Source organism: Morone saxatilis, unplaced genomic scaffold (genome assembly GCF_004916995.1).
Source record: "Morone saxatilis isolate NCDOM2014 unplaced genomic scaffold, NCSU_SB_2.0 Contig9, whole genome shotgun sequence".
Lineage (NCBI taxonomy): Eukaryota > Metazoa > Chordata > Actinopteri > Moronidae > Morone > Morone saxatilis.
Window position 1 is genome coordinate 17,441,080 of NW_023340268.1, and position 5,678 is coordinate 17,446,757.

Consider the following 5,678-nt stretch of genomic DNA (forward strand, 5'->3'; position numbering starts at 1 on the left):
TGTGTGTGTGTGTGTAAAAATGCAGAGTGAGTGAGTGAGAAGGGTTGTAACAGCTGTGCTAAACCAAGACGAGCAGCAGAGTGTGGAGGCAAAGAGAATAAAATGCCATCCAGCAGCCGGTGACGAGATAAAAAGACGGGCAAAGAAAAACACACAGAAGGGGGAAGGACGGGGAGGAAGAGGAAGAAGAAACAAAGTCAGGAAAGGAAAAGCCTCAGGAGACAGAGAGAGTGTGGGAGGAAGAGAGATCGGTGCTTCAAACGGGAGGGGGGAGGAGGAGAGGGAAGAGAGAGCTGGTAATGAGTGAAAGTTTGAGAGCGACAGTGTCTGCGTGTGTCGGCTGGTGGGAGTAAAATAAGATCTGACGAACCAAAATCCCAGTATTCCTCTCCTCCTCCCAGCTTTCACTTCTCTCTCCATTTCATTTCAATTCCTGTTCTGCCACGGCGAGCTCCCGCTCTCCCCTCTTGCCATGCTATACGTGATGCTCTGCGAAGTGTGAAAATGGCCATGCCACTTCAATGTGTCAAATCCACATAGTTTCCTTTTAGCACGCCGACCAGACAGAGAGAGAAAGGGAGAGTCTGTACGCTAAGGCTGAGCATACCATAGTTTATCTAATAATGATAAATACCGTACAGAGAACTGAGGACCATCTTAAGAAACCATAGGCTTCATATTTTCACATAATAGCTGAGTGGTGATCTTGTTCACAGTGAAATTGAAGGCAACAGAATCATTTTCTGTCCCAGAGCACAAAAATTAACAAGCAGCCATAAGCAAAGCCACACACATATCATCCCCAGTGAATAATGCACCCAGCCTGTAGGCAAACTGAATAACCACTCATTCAAATGGAACAGACTGTAGCTCTGCAAGCAGCTTTGTGAGGCCGTACTAATACTGGGCTGCTAAACTGCTCACAATAAATGCTGATGTGTTTAGCAGATAATAATATTAATTCAAAGTGTTTGCATACTAACATTTGCCAATAAGGAATACAACACAAAGTACAGCTGAGACTGATGGGAATGTGATTAGTTTAGTTTGCAGTGCAGGTATTTGATCATAGACCAAAAATTGGAAGAAAAAATCTTTGACCTAAAGATGGCAATAGATGAAAAGTCAGGGAATCACCAAAGTCATTACAATTCATTCTGAGGGGAACGTGAAGGACTGGAAGAAACTGATACAACAGTTATATATATATATATATATATATATAAATATAACTCTGTGCTCATGAGGATTCATTCTCTGGGCACCTTGAATGTCTCCCACCAAATTTCATGACAATCCATCCGATTCTCGTTGAGACATTCTACAAACAATCTAAAATGTCAAACTTATGGTGGAGCTAGAAAAAAATACAGGGGAACAAAAGTCATTTGGATACTTTGTCTGGGGATATGTACCAAATGTCATGGCAATCTACCCAACCTTTGGACCGAATGACCACACAACCAACAGACCGTCAAACATTGCCATCCCTAGAGCCCTGCTTCTAGCCTCGCAACACAAATGCAATTTTGGCAGTCTATTTACAGTGTTGCCTTGTTTTGATTGATTGCACACATGATGTAGTCAGTATATAAATGAGAAGGTCCTGAGGGGAAGATTATTACAACAAGGACACCTGGGTTCACCATATTTCCTCTTATTCCAACTGTCAGCTCCTCCCCCTTCAGGCACTCAGTGTCATTTTGAAAATCCTGGAATGCAACAGCGAGTGTGTTATAAAAATCTGATTAGCAATATGTGAGAAAGTGTATGTGAGGGATGGACAAACACATAAATGGATTTACTCAGGATTCATAGCTTCTTACTGCTGGAGATTATGGAGTATACTGAGGTTCAGTTCTTGGACAAACAGCCGTACAAATGGCTGGAAAGCTCAATGCAGCTGTGGCCGTTGGATGTTCGTGTGACTGGGGAAAGAAAAAGAGGCGATGAGACATTTTATATCAATTTTCAGAAAGAGTGTAGAGCAGGGAAATAAATCACTGCTAAGAAAGTGCCATGGTGAGAAATTCATAGAGAATCACCATCCAATTGGCTAGCGTGATGACGATAATGGCAGTGATAATGATAATAATACCCACATCATCATGTTCGGGCTGCACATTAACCCTCAAGAAACCATAATATTTCATACCCACAGGTTTTGTCAGATAGGTGACCTCTGAAAAGAAACATTTTATTCAGATTGTAGAATACAGAAAGAAAACTCCATGCGGGTCTGTAATAGATGGTTGATTGCCTTGATTAAAATGCTGTCAGTAGGGTTTAGTTGTTCATTTTAACCTAACAACAACCTACATTAAATCAAAGCCGCATTAGAAACATTTCTGTGTGAGTGAAATGTATTTACGCAGAGAAAATGGCATATTAGATGTACTCAAAGATGCCACTATTCTCAGTGTGCTGGGTCTAATCACATTATTTATTTCCATTTAGCAGTGCCTGATTCAGGACTGTTTGTTAACTGTGTACGAGTCAAAATGTCTGCCAAGTGTCTGGAAAAGCTGTGTTTTCCCACAGAGCAATGCGCATAGAGATGTAAGGAGTTACCTTACAGGTGTAAGAACTTCAAGGTAATCGCTGAAGGTGGTGAGAAGGCTCCAGAAAAAAATAAAATAAAATAAAAACAAAATCAAAATGTAAGAATTAAAAATTTGGGCATACGTTTTGCTTTCTTCCTGTGAGTGTCCATGTTTTACTTTGACAGTAATGTTAGCATGCCAATGCCACAGTACTATTTACCATATGTCCCTGTGTTAGTATTTATAAGCTGAATGTTTACTGTCAAAACATAACATAAGAGGTGTATTCGGAGTCAATGTATACTTTATAGTTTTAGTATTAACGCTGTGTGGATACTTTTTGCTAACATCTTTTCAACAGTTGCTTACACATATCCAGTCAATATTAGCAATATTAGCATTCATCTGGAGCACAGTTTATGGCCACTTGACAACAGTAACACTCACCTTTTAGGTCTTTGTTGGTCTCAACCAATTCCTATGAAACATATTTGGGTCTTTAGCTTGCTAGATGTCCAACTTTCTTCACCCATTAATCATTTACTCCAGCTGCTCTTTTTTTTTTTTTTTTTGCTGCTGCTGGGCAGGAAGGCAAGCTTGTTTGAGAAAATGGCCGCCAAGTGATTTATATAAGGAGTTAATGAGAGCCGTGAGACTCAACTGTACAGTTTACTGTGCCACTAAAAGCAACTATAACTACATTTATTTACTATTCTGTAACTCTGAATTCCAGAGGGTTGGAAGGCAATTGTTTTCAAGTTATGAGTAAGTCTCAAAATTATCTTTGGTATAATTTTTTCCAATGGCACTCGTAAGGTAATGTCAGTTCTTCGTGGCTCTCTCCTGCAACTTGATTGGATGCTGTCTGGGGAATTAACCAATTAGCTTAGAGTCACTACTTGCTGGGAATAAAAAGTCAAAAGGAAGTCACAGTCACTGGTGTTGAAGTCCAAGTTGCAAGTCTTTTTTAATTTTGTCAAGTCGAGTCTGAAGTTATGAAACGATGACTCATGACGAGAATTCAACAGATGTTGTAGCTGATGTTCGATGTATTTCAGTCACTTTGGGCTGTGGGTTGCTATTTTGGGATTAACAACAAACTCCCTGTTACACTCACAACCTCATAAAACAATAACAGGCAGAAACTAGAGCATGAATGTCAACTTAAGTGTTACACAGCTAAAACAATATAAATACTTGTAATAGCAATTATAGATACTGGAGAAATGACAAACTCTGCAGCAGTTCCACATGTGTAGAATTATTCCACATAAAAGTGTTTACCACGGTGGTATCATTCATCTTAATTCCATAACGTAACTAAGGTTTTAATATCATGCACTCCGTTTCAACAACACCACTAACTACAGTCTCAAACATGACAGAGATTTGAATAGTCTGGACTTCTTCCAGCTGCTCCAGTGTCAGTAACCTCCTGAATGTAAAGCAGGGCGCTGTTGTTGAGGCCCTCTGGAAGAGCAGAAGCCCAAATATTTATTTTAGTAACAGGAAAGACGGCAGTGAGATAGAAGGAATGACTGATGTCAGGAGTCACACATCGCAATAACCCAGATTCCCCCTGACAAGCTGATAGCTGTATGACACGAAGTGCAATGTATTTACAGCCATCGAGTGTTGCTCATTCTGCCTCTTGTGACTGTGAGTCTGCGCCACCCCGATGGCTTTTTGACCCCGTGGAGATTGGTGCGAATCTGGATTTCATTGTCACATCAAATCTCCCCTCTGGTGGCAACAGAGGCATTTGACAAACGTGTGATGAGGTCTCAATCTGCAGCTTTTGGTGTCTACGTCTGTTTTATCCCTGCGTTTGTGTGTGTGTGTGTGTGCTCGTACCATATTGCAACATATCATATGCTTCCTGGTTGGTTGCCTTGAATAAGCGTGTGTAATGTAATCTAATTAGGTCTGCCTTGACACAACAAAGACAAGATTAATGAACTGAGCTCAGCTCCTTGCACGCAAACACACACACACACACACACACAACCCCTGTGACAGTTTAGGAGTGCATGTGTGCGTGTGTGCTTGTAATTGTGCAAGAGAGAGATAACTTGAACTGTAAGCCCCTTTTCCTTTGTCCAACTTGTCCTTCACTCAGTGTGATAAATGTTGTTTTTTATCAGCCCTTGAGCAATGTTACTCAAATTAGGGGAATCCCGGTCTTTACCAAGATTAACACACACACACACACATGCACACACACACACACACACGCATAGACACACAAATAAACTTCCCCAAGTGGCAGAAGCATCACTGTGGAACTATTCTGAGAAGTGTAATTTAGAGTGAGAGAGGAGGAGGAGGAAGGAGAGAAAACTTGAGGAAACAACCCTAAACATTAAGTAAAACACAAACACACAAACACACACACACACACACACGCACTGACCAGTGGATATAAGCAAGTGTGTGAGACCCAGACTGTATACTACAATGCCTGGTTTACCACATTGTCAAACCACATCCCATTCATCATCTATGCATGTGTTTATTGTGCTATAAATGGGGTATTCTATATGAGCTTTTATACTCCATCACAACAGGTGTGGTTGTGCTGACCACCTGCTACCCACTCCACACACACACACACAGCGCTAAAGGCAGTGACAGAATGAGAGCACATTGAGGAAGAGTGGCCTTAACACACTAATTCTGCATCAACACCCTCCCACATACAGACAGAGGCACAGTGTCAGGATATAAGACGAGGCAACATAAGCAGATGGAGAGAGGACGACGGAGCTATGCTGCCTTTATGTGCTATGGGAAATACTGCAGTTATGAGATGAGCATGCATGAATGGTGGCTGATAAAGTGGTAGAGACTAATGTGAAGGTTAATACTGATGTCTGTTACTACTTTTACTACTACTGTTTCTGTAGATTTCTCACCTTGACATGAAAACAACATTTTTGTTAAAGGTGCATTGATAAATGTTTTGAACAACTGGGGGCAGTTGAACAAACTGAAAAACACAATCTGAACACAATCTTTCTTTCTTTTTTTTTTCATGATCATCATCGATCACTACTATTAATGTAGTTGTTGCTACTGTTGTTGCTGTACATCTGTCTGTCTCTCTCTGTTTCTTTCTCTCTGTTTCTCTCTCTC